The following is an 18959-nucleotide window of genomic DNA, read 5'->3' on the forward strand; positions in this document are numbered from 1 at the left end:
TACACAAAGAAGAAGAAATACTTGAAGAATCAAAGAAGTAATTTGCACCTGTTTCCAATGTGATTTAATGCATACTTTGACCAGTTGTTTGAGCAATCTCCCTGTCTCTGAGATCCTACAAATCTCTAATGACAAACTCTGCTGCAGATGATCAGATGAGTAACACTCAGAGACTAAATCTGGAAGCAAGGTAGATACATATACTTTTATACCTTTTTTTAACTTTAACCTTCATCTTCCTGATCTACTGACGATCATTTTGTTTTACACAGTTAGCTGGTGACAAAACTAACAGAAAGTGATTTCTCACACAGAATCCTTTCCCCCCTCCTCCATGCACTGCTCATTCTGTAACAGTGATGTCTGCAATTCGTTTTTGCCTGGAACTTACCATTTCAGTACAATGCTGAACTTCAGTAGGAAACCATCTTAACACATCTAGAATGGTGTTTCTTGCATAAAATGACCCTATCTCTACACACACTGCCTGACTCAGGATAAGAACAGGCATCTCTTCCACAATTCCTGTGTCCATATTACTAGCCCTGAAAGGTCGAGGCATTGGTCTTGCCTTATATATCAAAATGCTGAGAGTTTCATTATACTTATGTGGTCTATCATGAGCTCATGATTTTGCCGTGATGAACTTGGTAGCAAAAGAGCACCAATACCATACTCTTCAATTTTCCCTTTAGCAGCAACACGACAGCAGTCTTTGCTTTGTGCGGCACGATCAATTCAAGATTTGCGTGCAGGGTTCTGTAGGTCAAATTCGATTGCTGAAATTCCAGAGTGTTGAGACGTCAGAAAAACTGCAAACCACATTTTGAACGTTATTAATGTACTCACCCTGAACATCGGGCAGTCAAAAATGTATGGCTATTGGAAATACATTTTGAAATTACTATTTCTTTAAGGGAAACTTGGTAAAAGGCAAAGGAGAGTTTTTAAACAAACTACAAATACAACATTTGATACAGAGTGCATTGAGCCAAATTCAGCTCTGGTTCAAATCCACCATGTTGCAGAAAAGGTTGTTTGCATCATATTTTCAATCAAATTCAGAAAGAAAAAAACCTACATAAATAACAACACAGACAAGCCTGCAATATCTGCAGCTCTCTGACCCAGACTGTCACATATACAAGTTCAGTCCTGAGCAAAAACTGTTACCACCTGCCTCAGGCAGTATCCAGCTTTACTTATTCTGATAGCAGACCCAAATTATCTTGAAAACCTGGAATATCTGGAAATCCCCTTCCTGATTAAGCCATGGCATCCTCACACCCACAGGGAAGGCACTATCCAGAACGTGGCAGAACTTGAATAACTGAACTTCCCTAGCGCATGCTATATACGTTGATAGGGGAGAGGAACTGCTTCTTGGGGGAGGTTCAAGAGGAAGGAGGTCAACAGCTTGAAGGAGAAAGTAAAGGACAGGGAAGAGGAAGGTGAGGGAGGAATATGGGGAGAAACTGAGACTCCTGTATCCCAAGACAATGGGCAAGGGAGATGGAGTGTGGGTTTGGGAAGAGGAGATCCACCCATATTTCTCTGAACAATCACCACAAGCACCTTTAATCTCACTGACCCTTTTGTTTCACAAGTACCTGCCCACCCTACTCAGATAGACTTTCTGAGCTCTTTACCTTACTCCAGATGACCAAATCTGTCACTGCCCCATGCACTGAGAATCTGCTTTGGCACCAAAAGGAAGTTAGGTTTGCCTGTACTACTGAGAAGCCTAGGAGAAATTCCACTGATAGGGAAAACTCCTTAAATACCAAAGGCAGCTATAGTTTTGAAACAGTGAGGAAATTTCAGAGGGCTTTTCGGAGCATTGGCTGCCAGCCTTCTTAGAAATGGCTGAGGTCTTCCATTCTGGACACTCACAAGGCTGCAGTGTTTGGTCCCACTTGCAGCTGTTCCCAGAGCAATTTAAGTCTTAACAGCCTCAGAAGAGTCCAGATACTGCCCTGGATTGGAGTATCTCAGAGCAATTTTGTGTGAGGAGGCAATTCAGTAAAACCTTCTTGGGAAATGAAACCCCTGTTTCACAATCTCTCCTGGATTGAGTACTGATCCCATGGACCTTCTTATACCTTAACTCTGCCCTTTCCCCAGGCCAGGGGCAGGCAGGCTCTCTGGGACTCCATTCTGATTCTGCGCCTGACAGTGCGCCTGGGCATGAAAACACAATTTTGCAGTGTTTTTGGTACCTTCCCCAGACCAAACTCCCCTCAGCTTTGCTCATCTTTCCCTGGTGGCATACTGAAAGTGGTTTTGTTTTCAGGAAGGCAGGTCACTCTCTTCTTCGTTTCCCCTCAAGGTGAACAGCACAGGTACTGCTCTCCGAAAACATCTGAAACTTAATCTGTCGCAGGATTTCCACCATCAGTCCCCTCGGGTGGCTCATATCTGTAGCTGAGAGATTGCCTACTTGCTTATCATTCCTGTACAGCCCTGCCTTGGAAAACCAGCTTGCTCTGGGTGGAAACCACTTGTTTGTCCACAAACGGTCCACTTGAGATGATTAACAGCCCTCTGCTGTTACGCCTGGGTTAGGGTTAATTCAAGATGATGCAGGAAAACCTCGAACAGAGCTTGCAGGCTGAGACCTGAATCACACAGAGCCCAGGAAGAAACCTTAAGCTGCAGAGAGCACCTCCAAACCTCCAGCAGCCAATGCTGCAGTGGGAATAGGGAAGGGGTGAGGAGGCCGGGAGCCTGCTGAGCCACCCACTAAAGATCCTGCAAGCCAGAAGTTGCAAAGCCAGGGACATGGGCACAGGCGGGTCCTGGTTGTGGGGCAGCCTAGGAAGAAAACCTTGGAGTTTCGCTATTAGATGCCTTGTTAGATGCCATTAGATTCCATACTTTCGTTTCCCTGTTCAATTAACATTCATTCTTCTCAGTGCCACTCAGAATCTCAGTGTAAGGGAGTAGGAGAGTCATGGTTGTGCCTCTACACTCACTGCCATCACTCCTCCACAAATCTAGCTCCTTCTTTCATTCAGTGTCATTGAGCCCAGCAGCAGCTGGGCTCCCACTAAGCACAATGTGCTCACTGCTCTGCCTGCAGATAACTCCACACATGCTCGATACTTTATTTTAAAAGACGGTTTTATCTGTCTGTGTGTGTGAGAGAGACAGTGAAAGAAAATACCAGAACACCTTTTTTCTTCTTTTCCTTTCTTGTCTTTTAGTAGTTTGAAAGAAAATCCAAAATCATTTACTAAAGCCTATTTTTTACAGTCCCTTCATTGACAATAATGAAGTTCTCGTTAGACTCATGAACGGGAGGTTGCATGGGTTTTGCCAGAGGCTGGCAAATCAACCTCTTTCAATTGTAGTTGGAAATGTGATCTAGTCATGGTTTCTTTGCTGTTTTTTTTTTCTCTTAATAAACAACCTCATTTTTTAAAGCCTCATTATATTTTTGTACAAGGGGAAAAAAAACCGAGTAAACTCAGCTTTTCAGCTAAAAGGTATGGATATCATTTGAAAAAACGAAAAGAGAAACCAGTTCATACAGCCCCTTGTACAGTCATTCATGAAATGACCACTTAAGACACCCTTAATGTTTTACTTTGGCAAAATTTGATGTCAGCAGTCACACCATATGTGAAGGGGATTTGCAAGAGAGAAAACATTCCCTGCACGCTAAAATTCAGCACCTTTCACAAATATTTCAGGTTGTTTGAAATTGTTCCAACTTCCATTATCTTGAACAGTCACAGCATTTAGAAACAAGAAAGACTGGGGTAAAAGGCAAAGGAAGTTAAAATGTGATAGGTCCCCAAAATAAAAGCAGTGTAAAGCAAAGAATATCAAGCAAAAAATCTCAGTAAGGTTTCCGCATAGCAATTACAAAGGAGGTTTCATCAGGCTGTTTTAGCCAAAGCTGCTTTATCACTTGGGTTTTTTTGTTTTTATTTTTCAGTGAGCTGGAGTCCAGTCCTAAGCCTAACAAAACTTTAATGTGTTTGTGTGACAGAGGAAGTCCTGTGCATGTTAAATTTCTTTTAGGCAGTTTCATCAGTCTATTAGAGCAAAGACAGAATTTCTAAATTGTCAAAAAGATGCCAGTTTCGGCCGTCCTTAGGATAAGCCAATCTTTTCAATTAGGACAAAACCCACCACTACATAATAGTCTTTACAGGCTCATAAACCACCATACCACCCAAGATGTTAACAAGCTGGCATGTTTTGAGCATCAAAGATAGAGAGGAAACTGTGTTTACATGTTTGGCACAAAAACTAATGAGGAAAGTCAATTGGCCCTTTGTCTTGAGGGTCTGAAGAGCTGCGCTCCAATGTTTGGTTTCTTAGTTGGCACTTGTTCAAGTAATCACTCGTGGCCTGACAAAGCAGCACTTGTGTTTTATTAGTGGCCATGCTGAACTCTCCTGCCTGGGCTGTGTTGTCTCTCAATAGAGCACTGCACCAGAGGGCACACTTATTTGAAAACACTAAATCAGAGCATGATGATCTTTGCCCGACAAATACAACCAAGAGAGCAGAAAAAAAGTGTTGACAACAGCTCTCCTTTTGTTAGAGAAAGCGAGGAAACAACAACTGGCATGTGTGCGTGTGCGCGCGCGCGTGCAAGAGCAGTCCTGAAACACCAGTGACAAAAACAACAAAACTTTGTTCCTGCCATGAGACGCTCAGAGCCAACTGTTTTTGCTCCATCCTTGAGAACAGCACATTGGCAAAGCTAAAATTCATGTTGCTCACAGGTGTTAGAGCAAACGTAGCATTTTTAATGCATTGGGTCAATCTGGCACAGGTGACAAAGGTACAGGCTTATGAAGAAGTACTATAGTCAAAAGAATTTGAGAGTCACTGTTTCATCTACTTGAGCCAGGTAAAAGGCAAACCCTGGAGGGCTGGGCTTCTTTATCTAAAAAGCTCAAACCTTCGTCTTTCAAGTACTTTAAAATGCACAAACTTGTCAGCAAAATTGGGCTGAGATTCGTGATTTGTGAAGTTGGACTTTCTTGTGAAACTGTTGGTACTCCTTGCCAGAAAGATGATGAGAACAAACTTGCAAACTCTGACTCACAGCAACAGTCCCACTGACTGTAAAAGATAATTGCGCAGAGACGAATTAACTGTTCCACTTATGATGTCTATATGTAGGAACCTTTACCAGTCTGGAGGTGGGGAAAAAAATGTCCAGAGGGATACAAAAATGAAAAATAATGACTAAATTGAAGATCCTTTATTTTGGGCTATTTCATTTAAGCCGTATTTTCCTGTCATTTAGAATCTCCTATGTAGGATATGTAGAATATATACAAGTTTTGCTACATAATTTCACATGCCACCTCCATTTTATTTCACTAATCTGACCCGATCATCCATTTTTAATGCAACTGCATATAGATATGTTAGATACATGCTTAAGAATCTCCAGTTGTACAGCTCTAATCTCAGGTATTCTCTAAAGTTGTGAGGGGGTGAGACAAAAAGCAGGTGGATTCTGTTTAAAATACATTTTTAAAGGACAAGAAAAAAATCATATTAATTGTTATTTCAGTGAAAATTGAGTCTGAAATGGAATAAATATAATATTAAAATGTTATATATGAAGAACTATTTTTGTTTTCACATTTCAGTATATGGAATGCAATTCTGAAAGTGTTCCTGTATTAAATTCATTACTATTCACAGTCATATTACAATTTAAATTATATAAATGGGAAAAAAAGGAAAGATAATAGTGAAATACGTTGTGTCAGGTAAAAAACAAAATTAAAAAACAAAACCAACCCAAACCAAAAGCCACCAAGAATGCAAGAATGCGGTCTCTGTATGGTATTTGTATTGTAATTTGTATTTGTATTTGTAATGGTATGAAGATGCAATGATCATCTGATGGGTTAAAACTCCCCAGGTAGAGAAATATGGCTCACTACGCCTGTTCAGAAAAACTTGTGACATCTCAAACAAGCTGAATATTATACACATTATAACTGAACAGTCTCTAAACTTGTCCTGCCACTACAATCATTGACTGATCTGTGAAATCCTGTAACAATTTAACAATTCTGGAATCATACCTGAAGGACAACAAATCATGTTTGCAGTAAGTACGTGTCTGAAGAGTCAGCTTTTCTTAATTTTTGTGCGAGATTCTGGGCACAGTTTTGGGCTTTCAAAGACACTTTAGTTAATAAATGTCATCTCCAGCTCAAGACGATTGTCAAATTGCAGCAGGCTATATGTGGCATATAATACTGCATCGCTTCTCTGATAAAACTCCAGTGGAATGGGTATAATAAAGCATTTCTGCATTCAGTTAAGTCTTGGCAGCTGCCTCTTATCTGTCCAGAGACTAAACTCTGCCTCAGGAGAATACCTTGTAGGATTATTTCAGGGCACTGCAAAGGATGTGCTAGTTTGAAACAAAATATATATTCTTACTGTAGTCTCCAGGCTCCTTGGCACTCTCCTCCAGTGCACTCCCTTGGGAGGTAACTCACAGTGAGTGTTTGTCTGCACTTTTTAACCTGTCCTCTGTTGAATACTTAGGGGTTCAGAACTGCAGTCCAGCTTTAGCAGGAACTACTATCTGCCCAGTGAAGATGCAAATAAAGAATTCCATAAATTTTTGTGAACTAAGTCCAATATGGCCCCATGTGTATATCCCCTTAAAATGTTAAAATGATAGAATTTTGATATTTGACTCTGCTTTGGAGAACAAAATAGACATTATTTCTCTATTCTATAGCAAAGTTTCTTTCTGTCACACAGTGTCAGGAATCAAGCAATCCCCTTAAGAGTAGTGTGGGAACTGAATGAGTAAATGCAATATATAGCTGACACTGAACCTTTTGAAAAACAGTCTCTATTAATTCAGACCTGTCAATACTTAAGTTTACCTAGGAGACCAGCAGTTTCTATATTCTGTTTTTGTTTTCTTCTGTAAAATTTGCCATTTATTTCAGCAATTACAACACATTTTTTCAAACATTTCACAAGCCTTTCCTTGTCTTAAGGGAAACAGCATAGTACTCCCCATTGGTTTAGGGATTATTATTAACTCCTGCGTTGCAATGGTGTGAATTATGCTTTAAAACATAAATAAGGCATGTAGCAGATGAAACAGCATACAGAAATTTTAATTTCCTCCAACTTTAGATACAACCGGTAATCAATTTCTTAAATTTCTGCACTTTTTCCCCCCACTATTTCTGTGTGTTAGATGATTCAAGAATTATTCCAGTGATTTTTGATAGTTATCTATTACAGATACTGTTTGTTGGTTTACAAAAGAATAATTGCATAGTGCTTCATATGGACAGCTTAGATGCATTTCTTTTATAAACAGGAATTATACATTGATTATTGTTTCATTCTAACAATAGTAGTCAGTATTAAGTCGTGCATGTGAAGGCTGTACTAAGAATGCTGCAGACTAGAGCAATCACAAAAGATAAGAGAAATTATATACTTTAACCCCAGCTCTAACTATGCTCTGTAAAATATACTTATTTCTTATTTCCCTACTGTTTATTTTTTCCAAACATTTCCAGGGAAAACACTGGGTTTCTATTTATTCATTGGAAATCAAATCTCCTATTTTCAACTGATGTGTTTATAACCTGCTAATCTGGTATGAGCACAGACACATGGAAATTATTTGCTTTATGACTTAAAATTTAAAATAAATATATATCGTTGAAAGCTAGTTTTTGTGGTGCTGTGTAGCATGAATGCAAAGTTAATTCAGTAAAGGCAATGTCCTTAGCACCTACACTGATAAACATTCCTCGTTAGTACAAAAAATAGGGTTTTTACCTATAAAAGAAGGAAAACAGTACCATCCCCTTTCAACTTGAAGCTCGTAACTGAGTGTAGCACTTTGCAATATGAGTTATTTTCTGGAAGTGAAATTTGTGACATGCTGGACTAAAGTGAGTGAAGAAGTGGTATCACACTATCACAGTGTGACAGATACCTATAAGGGATGTGATTCTACAGCACTGCCAGCAGACTTATGAAGAACAGGAATTGTTTTCAGGAATGGTCATTTTTACCCTAAGCTTTCATGGAGTTTAGAGACACAGGAATTTCTGTGATAAAAAAGTAAATGTGAAAAATATCTATTTTATCTGTGCTGTTTATGCCAATGGAAAGATAAGTTCACCATGACAGTAGAATAATAACAATACAACTCTTTCCTTAGGCTTGCTTTGTTAGAAATATCTCCGTGCAGAAGAACAGATAAAGTTAGCATCGGTATGTTTCCTAATAGTGAATCTTCTGCAACAGGGCTCTAGCCATTATTATAAATATGAATGCCTCTGTGGATATATTCGTTCTTGGACACAGTTGGTAATGTAGTACCTGAATCAGATGAAAATAGGAACAAAATATTTCTATATCGTCTGAAAATCAATGGCACTTATGTGATACAACAGTACAAATCTCTGGACCTAGCAAAATAGAGATATTAATGAAAATACATTCGATATAAAATATTATCCAATTTAATCAACTTCCACAAATATACTATTTAGTCCTTTATCTTGCAGCAATTTCCTATAAGACCTAGAAAATTTCTCTACACTTCAAAAACTACCTGTTTTCAAAAGGCAAAATACTGGAACACTGATTTTCATCTAACCTTACTCAGACAAAGTTCTCATTATCTTAATTGAAAATTTGCCATTAAACTAAACATTTAACCCAAGGTACTGAAATCTAGGCTACTAAATCCAAACATGGGTACCTAACAAAAACAACTTGGTTTTCAGACTCTGACTGCCCAGAAATCCTACTGATACAATAGACAACAGAAATCAGAATCTTCAGACGTTTATGTTTTAATGTAATTTATGGTCCTAATTTCAAGCACTCCCATTTCAATGTTTGGAACAATTTCTGCATGAATCTTTCCTTACATCTTTTTATTAGTTAACCATTTTTCTTTGGTCCTTAGCTCTGAGATTTGCAAGCTCAAAATATACCCTTTACTTAGGCAAATTATTTTTCCAGTGGCAGAGTACTGAAGTGTTCTATTCTTAATGCCATGGCAGCAAAGTAAACTCATCCGAACAAATTACTGTTAACCATTCACAACTGGTGTAGACGTGGGAGACAGACTCACTGAAGTTTATATTTAAAACAGTCTTTTTTGTCCACATGGCACACTCAGAGCTTTTAAATTGAACCAAACTCAGGACATAGCTTATCTACTTTGTTCTACCTTTAATTTCCTATCAGAATACCGCGCTGGTGGTAAACGAGAAGCATGCAAACATTCAGAAAAATATGTATTTGCCAGGAAGCCCTGAAGCAGTGACTTCAGTTTCCTCTTTCTTGCAAAAGGTAGTGGACTTTATCCACTCTGTCCCTGAAAAGACCTGGCAATGAGGTCTCAGAAATAGTAAACAGAGTGAGAATCCTCTGGCCAAGATGCTTTTGCAGAGTTGCAAGGACGGGCACAGGCTGACAGAGGCACTCTGCTTCCACCAGCAGCTGCTTGGCCTTTCAACTCCTTCATCTTAATCACCCTACCCATAGAGCTCCTCTCAATGACAATGCCAGTGCTATAGAGGAGTGTGACATGGGCAGCTGAGGTCTTTTTTCCTCGCAAAAAGAGGGAAGTCTGTTTGTGGAGGGTCCCCTCCATGCTTGGATGAATGGATAAGCATCGTCCCTGCACACGTACTGCCCTTAGTTACACCAACTGAACATCATCGTTCTGTTGGTCTAGGAAAGTAGGGACCTGAACCCACAGCAGTTGCTTGATCTGTCTGAACTAAGGGTTATTAATGCATAACATATGACTGTCATGTTGAAGGATTGTAGTCCAAAATATAAGCAAATCAGACACAAGCACAATACTGTGGGTGTTACACGGAGCTTAATTCTTGCACTCCCAAAGGTCCCCGTACACTTTGAGAATAGCCTTGACGGACAAAAGCTCTAAGCCAGGTTTCTGAATAGAAAATCCACTTCCTGCAAGTTCTATTAAGCTAGCTAATTTTCAGTCAAACACACTAATTTCCAGACAGGTTCTTCTGATGTTTTCCCTCTGTTTGCAATTTGCATCATTAAATAGCTTGGTGTTTCAAAGCAGCCGCGGTAGTAAGGTCACAAGGTTTTATGTTAAATAGCAACATCATCAGCTTTTTAAAGAAGAAACACAGAGCAGCTGATCTGATGGCGCATAATTTTCTTTCTTTCCCTTTTCCTTTTTAGGGTGAGAAAAAGGAAGAATTGGAGCTTCTTATGGATCACAGACATTTTGCTCTGGAAGAAAGAGCAGATCTATAGGTCTTTGTGCTCTCGATAGCAACACAGAATCACAGGTGTTCTTGATTATCAAGAAATCTTCTTCTTTTTTAATGGTTTCCCCTTCTCCCTGAGAACAGCAGGTCATCTTTCCGGCATGAATATCTCATTTCAAGAGGCACAAAATTCAATCTTAAAAGGAAAATTTTAAATAAAGGTATACATTGAATTTGAAGATTAGAAAAAAATGCTTGGCAACACTCAGTATGCCAGAAAGCAGGGCTGTGCTGACCTATCCAGGGTAAACAGTGATAGTAAACAGATGTTTCTCAATTAATTCTGCCCGTGCTTTGTTTCCATATCTGAGGAACAGTGGTAACAACACAGCAAATAAAGTGTGACAAAAAGACACCTTCATTCAGTCTTTCTCCCAGTAAAATTGCCTTCCAATCCCCTCCCCCTCCCCCCCTCCCCCCCACCTTTTTTTATGGTCACACAAAGTGAATTTGTGGGCTATAGCCACCCTGAAGCATTTTTTCGTGCCTATGGAGGCTGGCTGGTCACTGGGATTGGAAAAGCCTGAGTGTCATAGCTCCAAGCAGTTTTGACAGTTGCTGAAGACACGTATCAGTAAATACTCTAAACTGAACTTAACACTGCATCAAAGGCTCCCGAGCTGAGCTGCCCTGACAAAGCTATTCTCAGTTTACCAGGGCTCTGGGACACGCAGCCTCACACTGGAAACACTGATGCCAAATTGCTCTGTGGCTCCACATCCACTAGATTTAAAATCAGTTTAACATGCCTTTTTATCTCACAAACATACACGCATATACGTTTGAGAGGGGCGCAGAAAGAAACGCTGAATATCATGAAAATCGTCGCTGAAGGCAATGGCGTTTGTATAATTACATGTATTCATACATGTAGGTATGAATGTTCGGATGAGTGAATGTGGGATGTATCTATCGACGGGTAAAACAAAACAAAGTTAGAGTAAATGTAGTGTTGCCTATACCTCACATTACAACTAATACTGTGAGTGATATATCCAAATGGCTCATGTAGTCAGAAGGCTGTCAGTTTTAAAACGCTGACAGGTGCAAAAATGGCAAGGTACTCCTGGAGACAGGGAAAACATGCACAGAGGAAGATACAGATGTTCTGACCTATGTGGAAAAAGATAAACAAAATATAAATCTCCATTTTGAAGGAAATATAATTGTAATTTTATCACCGAGGCCTCTTTGGGAAAAATGTAGTTTATGATGCATTGCACTCTTGCTTTGCTTACAAGTCAGCAACTACAATTAAGGCAAGAGAGTTGGAAAATTTAATTCCGCTTAATTCATTATACATTTTTCCCCTTCCAGAGAGCCATGTGATGTAGTAGAAGATAAGAAACCATGTCTTGTCATTCAATATTTATTAAGCAAACTAAAATAGCCTGTTTGTAGAAAACAAATTTCATTTGCCTGTCATACTAGAACCTAGTGCCAGTCTGATCTGTTGTATAGTCTCACAGAACCCAGTGTCTTTGAAGTATATTGTGTATACAAATGTCTTGCTGTAAGCAGTCCTGTACTATCAGCATGTGTGGAGACCAGCATGAACTTGCCATTGAGAGAAATACAGGGCTATGAAGAAGGGGAGAGAAATCTATTATCTTTTCTTCCTTATTTAGGTGCTGCAGGAGAATATGAAAGTAGTTCAATAAGGCAAATGATCCAAGAACAGTTCTTTTGAGTATGTTCTGATGTGTGCAAACATGACATATTTAATTAGTATTACATTCTATCTCTTATAAGAAATCCAAGATTCGAGATAGGATAATTATCTTTTAACAACATACAGCTGCTAAACTTCTCAGGAATATGGTACCCAACATTGGTTCTTAGAGCACATCACAAATAACCACTTTCATAGCAGAACATTTATAAATGTCACGTCATGGAAGAGGAAAGCTACTGTAGAAAAAGGGAAACACTTTCGTTCTTATAGATAAAGCAAGGCCTCAGAACCTCACACCTATGCAGCAAGCAAATGTGATTAAAGGCAGAACAAACAAGCAAAAACCTTGCATTAAATAGATCATGAATTTGCTTGTGGGTCTGTAACAGATGTGTTACTAAGGATGCTTTGTTTATCCAGTTGCAAGACTGTCGAAGAGAATCATTCCAGTGATGCTGCTTATCACGCTTTTAATTCTGCTCAGGCAAAACTGTTAGCTTTGAAAAAGCAATTTTTTTTTGGCCCCACTCTATCTGGCTGCACAGAATTTTCAAAGCACCACAATGTTGTAAAAAATGCCCTTTTAATCAGATTACCCTTGGCGAACGTCCCAAACTCAGGCTGAAGTGCAGTGCTTGTGGTTTCTCAACAGCTTACACTAAGCCTGCACCATGGAAATAATCTACTTTTAAAACCCAGGAAACAAATCGACTGCACTAAGGACATAAGTCGCTGTCATTAGGGAGTGATTAAGCTAAACATTTTTATACACTCTGGTAGCCCAGTTTCATATTGTGTACCTCTGTGCCGACAGAAAGAATGGCACACCAAATGACTGCTTGTTTGATTCAGCCACCCCAAAAAGATCTGGTCTTACACAAATTAAACTTAATTTTCCCCTAATAATCACAAAAGGAAAAAAGGGGGGGGAGAGAGATTTGCTTTTAATGAATTCGAAAATACAGTAAAATCAGCTTTACAAGCAATCATTCAACTGAGGATCATGAGTTTGATTAAAGACTATACACGATATTTTTTGACACACATTAGCCTCTCCTAAAAATCCTGTCACCTTGTATTAAATTACTGCTACTTGTTTTATGCAAACATATTTTCTTTAATACATAATTTATATTGGAAATTCTGTTTCTGAAGAGGCAGCTACCATTTTTACAATTTACTATTATAATGCCATGTCTTCAGCTTTCTGTGATGTCATATTTTTCATAGAGGGAAAATACAACATCAAGATGTTTGAACAGAAATTACTCTACCGCCCCCAGTTTTCCTCTAACAAAACTGTAAAAAAAGAATACGGATCTGACTCTGTCTAATCAAATTATCTGGTGTCTGAGACAATCTTGCTATTTCGGTACATGCACATGCAGATCCTAAGGAAGAAAGGATCTAGATGTCAGATCCTGGCGCATGAAGATCAGAAGGTGTGTTTGCAGGAGGGAGGGAGGGTTGCTTTTGTTTTCTGCATAAGTGTGAGCTCAGGTCTGACATAGATGGGACGTTCAACTGGTCTAGGGTACAAATCAGGCCTGTTCTTGATCCCTACTTTGGACATTCTGCTGATAGTTCATTTCTAATTTATGAAACATATCATTAATCCTCAATCTGTCAGACTCTTTTTGACAATAATTCAGTCTGACAGTTGAAGGATTAATATTTATTAAACACCCTGTACTTTAGAAGTCAAAGAAATGCTCAATTCATTTCCACGGCAAAATCTTTCAACTCGTAGCAAGCACTACCCCCAATCCCTTCGTCCTCCCTAAAAGCCAAATAAACCCAACTGACAACACAATAGGAATAGCAGATGACCAAGAGAAACACAGGAGAAACAAAACAAGAAGAGAAAAAAAAAAGTAATTACTAGTAATCCTTCAAAAGACTTGGTAGTGGATTCGTTTAAGGTATTTCTCTGCCCAAGCATATGTTTTCTCACTCTTCCTTCTCCTTTCAGCCCACCCCCTCCCTTCCCCACTCATAAATAATTCATAACCTGATAAATATGCAATTTCAAAAAAGTGCAGACATGGCAGCACTGCATTAAAAAAAAAAAAAAAGGCTTGTGCTTTTCACACAGAAGACCTGAGCTGCACTTAACGGATGACAGATTTTCCAGTATTCAAAAGCTGTATTATATATATGATAGGAGTGAGACCGTATTTCTGGTCTGATTCCTTGCTAGACATGTTGTGAATTGTCAGTGGAAAGCTGTAACATAAAACAAATGGTGTTGTTGGTTTGGTTTGGTTTGGTTTGGTTTCTTCTTTTTCTTTTCTTTCCTTTCCATTTTGAAAGAAAAGATGAGGTGAAAAGCAACAATGTTCCCACTGTTTAAACTTTGGCTCACCGCACGTTTTCAGGTCGTTATAAAATTAGGGAGTGAGTACAGCTGGAGAAGGAGCACAGCCACACGCTTTCTCATGTAGCTGGTGTGGAATTTGCAGGTAGCGCACGTGCTGTACGTAATTCTCCAGTGATCCCACCGGGAAGGTCTCCCTCCTCCCAGAGTCCCCTAAGCGGTGGCCACTTACAGGCCACCGTGGGAACACACTTCAGGGGCCGATTTCACAGGCTCGGCAGCAAAGTGCTCTGCCTGCTGCTTGCACGCAGGTAAAGCCCACCCAAAGTAAGACGCAGGATGAGAAGCGGAGTGGAGCACCTCCATTTTGTGGGCTAATTGCTTGATTACCAGGCTGAAACAAAATGGAGGAATGACTTTTTTTTTTGCAAAAAGCAGCTCAGGGCTGACGTGACAGAAGAGACAAAGTATCGGGAGAAAAATGGTGCTTAAGGAGCATCAGTCATAAAATCACTAATATGAAATGGAATATGAGAAATATAGATAATGTGTACACATTCCTACAGCTAATAGATGCACAGGACTCACGTACAGTTGATCTTTGGGTTTAGCAACAGTTAGAACATAAAAATGATTTCAATCCGTGAAGTGTAACCTTTTGGATGAACATTTAAATTGGAAACACCATGGGTAAGAAATAGACCTCGGCATTTAATTTGGGCTGGCTAGTTGGAAGCCTGTATTTACTGTACAATAATTTCAAATTTAATTAAATAACGCTGCTGATGCCAGTCACATCAACACTGTAAAGATGATTAATTGCATGCTTAAATGAAATATAAACTGCCTTAAAAGTAACACCAATGCAGAGCCCTGTAAGCAGACACCATATGATAGATTTAAACACACAAACCTACCTCCATCCTTTAGAGGCACGCCATGGTTAAAAAAACAGGCCCTACATCTGAATGCAGCAACTGTACCCAAAACAGAGCCTTTTATGAGTTTCTGTTTTTCAAGGCAAGTCTGGGGTTTTTTCCCCCTCTTGACATGATTTTTTTATTTTGCAGGAGAGCTTTCACACGATTTGCATTGTCATCTCATGGACTGGCTATCGATAGGCAAACAGGGGCTGAGGCACTGTAATACCGGGCCACGCTGTCACAACAAGGCAGCTGGACGGTTATATATTCCACTTTGTTTCCATTGTATTTCAATCCTCAGGAGCAGCAGGACAAAGGGCCTGACAGAGTTAACCATGGATTGTCACCTTGATTTGTCCAGTCTAGCAGATATGCAGAAATGAATGATATTCTGCTTATGAACACAACACAGAAGCAAATAAGCTTGCTAACAGCATTTTCCAAACTGTACTATCTGTAAAAAAAAAATCAACTATCTTTCTAGATGCTACATCCTCCACAGGGGAAATAAACGCAGGAAGAATCATCAGATTAGTAAATGCACAGAAAGACTCTTCTCCTGTGACACTGTCTACTGAAAACAGCAGAAGCAAGCTCTGTGACTAAGAGCTGGGTTTTCTCCGACTAATCTGCATCATGTTTGTTTATTTTTCAGTAACTCTATGGTAGTGCTTCACAATGGAAGTTTTTATCACAAATGTAAACACTTTCGGGCAGGGACCATTCCCTCTGTATGTTAAACTTGTTTGTGGGGCTACACCCTTAACAATGTATAGGCAGGTACAGTTATACGTATGTGGAATACAGTATACAAAGCTATTTCCAGAAAGAGGTACCAAATTAAAATCGTATTTTCTAGAAGAATAAAAACAGTGAATGCAGCTCAATTTCTACTCTAATATAGCTCTGAATTAAATATAAAGAAAATTACTACTTAGAACAACTGCAAAACAGGCAATTGCTATGAGGAAAATCAGCGGTGAAGCGATAGAGTTATCATTAAAATTCAGGACGGCTTTTTTTTAATTTGAAAAATCTCAAATTTTAGCAAATCATGTACATAAGAAACAACAAAAAAAATCCAACTAAAAAAATTAAAGGAACATGTTCTCTTTTGCCTTTTTTTCTAAGGACATAAAAATTCCAGCTTATGCTACTGATCAGTAAGGCAAATTGAACTGAAAGAAGGGAGATGACTCAACAGAGCAAAGGTCAGTTCTGAAACACCTTAATTTTTCACAGAAGACAAAAACGACCAGCAAGAAACCTCGTTGTGGTTTCTGACAACCACGTGTTTATTAACTATATGAAAGACATAATCAAACTCTCATTTTGCTTATACGACATACCTCACCAGAATGGACAAAATACTTGCCTCTGAAGAAAAACCTTTAAGAAGCACGTCATTTATATGTCTTTTTTATTTATGAGATAAGGCTTATCAGAAGATGTGGTATTACACATCATAATAATGTATTCACTTCTGAGCATGCAGTATTTTAAACAGGCATGAAAGACTAAATGCATTTACTATTTTAGAGTTGTTATTAGTTTTTAATAATGGATTGGATGATTTTTGCATTTGTATATACATTTCGTTGTTCCACTCGGTGTGTACCCATTCTTTTAATAGTGAAAAAACCCACACTAAAATACAACATGCCATCATACCATCTTAAGCATCTACTTGAAGCTACATTATGTATCAGAAAAGGAAAAAATATATAAATCTTACCCACAAACTGGAATGCTAATGTGCATCCATCAAAGAGCTACACATTCATAGTAAAGGTTTCAGCCCAAATAAAGCCCCTTGCATTATCACATGAATGTAAAAAATAAGAAAAAAATTTTAAAACTAATTTTTTTCTTTACCAAAATTGTTTAGGAAAACCTAAAGGCACCAAAAGAACCATTTATTGTCCAAGGAGAAAATTGCACAGATTTGTCTTTCCTCGGAATTCTATGCAGCCAACCGTAATAGCTCTTTGACAGTTCACCTGACTGCAGCAGAAATGGGAATGTGATGGTTACAGTGGATGACAGAAAGGGGCCATTTGAAGTGCTATTATGCAGTTTACATGAGAAGATTTCCACAGATTTTGGCTTTATTTAGTTATGTTATGTACATTTTTTGTTGGTTTTTGTTTGTTTGTTTGTTTGTTTGCTGTTTTGTTTTTACCTAGCGGTGCATGCTTTACAATAATAAAGGGTACATTCTTTTCTGGGGCTGCCATATAGAATTGCACACCTTAAAATTTAAAATTTCATTAGTATTTCCATATTGGCTTTGGTGAGTCACTGTGCTTCACTACTAAAAATGAAAATGCGTGCATTCTGTTCTCTCTTGCCCATGACCATGTTTTAAATGGCTGTGGTATATGTTTTATATTATCCAGTTTACCCAACAATTTCAGACCGGCTAATATAAACCAGATACTGTATGCTCATACTTAAGCAAAAGAATTAGTGAAAGAACAATTTTTTTTATACACATTTGTGGCAGAATCCGAATCCTTTTGAATGTTAAACAATTCGAAGGATATCCTGAAAACCTTACAACCTGAAAAATCCAAAAATAATCATTGAGTACGTTGCTGGAAGGACCCAATTCTGCAAGCCCTTGTTAGGATAAATGGCATGACAGAAGCTAATATGTCTTCTCAGAAGAGTAAAGCCTACTCACATGAGTCAGCACTCACAAAACTGAGCCGTGACACTTAAGCATTTTATGGCAGGAATTGAGGTGCCTTTGCTTTATGGGACTGTTCTGTTGTACAGATCTTGCTGTTCATGAACAGACAAACCTAAACCAACAAATATGTTTCTTTCTATATGCTGATAGCATACAGGAAAACGTGAATATAACTCACTGGTTGTTTTACACCAAAACATTCTGAAGAAAAAACCATATTTACCATGTAAGAAGAAAAAACGGATAAAAGTGATAATGACTGAACTACACTGTCCTAACTTACTCTGCATTTATGGGTGATTTATAGATTTTACAAACCAGAGAAAATAAGCAACTGTACCCTTGATATATTGTTAAACAGGCCTTCCTTGATTCTATTTTCTGCATAGGGTCAAGACTGTTGACATGGGATTAATCAGCTGCTCCTCCTAAGCCATGAATCAGGACAAATTGTTGTCTGTGTCATACAGAACAACTGCTTGAACAATAGAACTAAACATAGAAAGTACTGAAATATGTGAAAACCAGCAGAAGATACAGGTATTAATTGCAGTACTGGTATAATGACAGATTCTTTCTGCTTTTACATTTTGAAGAATTCCAGCAGCAATGACAAGAAAACAATACTTAATTTTCCTCCCACTTTCCGAAAATGCAATGATTTTTTTGCAGTATGTTGCTCTCTCGGATTCTGATATTTAACCAAAATGCAAAAATGTTTTGTCTGTTCCTATAAGCAGGTATTTCATATTTGTATTTTGTCCAATTTACAAGCAAAAAAGAATCAGTTATCTTCTGCATATCTTCTAGAGAACATACATCTACAGGTAAATGTAGCCTGTTCCCTACATTGTTGTTAGCTTATTTGTCAGTCTGTAGCGTGATAGGATTTGAGAATATTGGGTGCAAAGTGTCTTCAGGAAGAGGGAAAGAAATCATTCACCATTAGAGATAAGTATGACAAGCTCCTTTTTACACTAGGATACACTTGTATTAAACAGAATGGCGGGGTGCCTGAGTGAGATTGCATCTATTACCAATG

Source organism: Phalacrocorax aristotelis, chromosome 2 (genome assembly GCF_949628215.1).
Source record: "Phalacrocorax aristotelis chromosome 2, bGulAri2.1, whole genome shotgun sequence".
Classification (NCBI taxonomy): domain Eukaryota; kingdom Metazoa; phylum Chordata; class Aves; order Suliformes; family Phalacrocoracidae; genus Phalacrocorax; species Phalacrocorax aristotelis.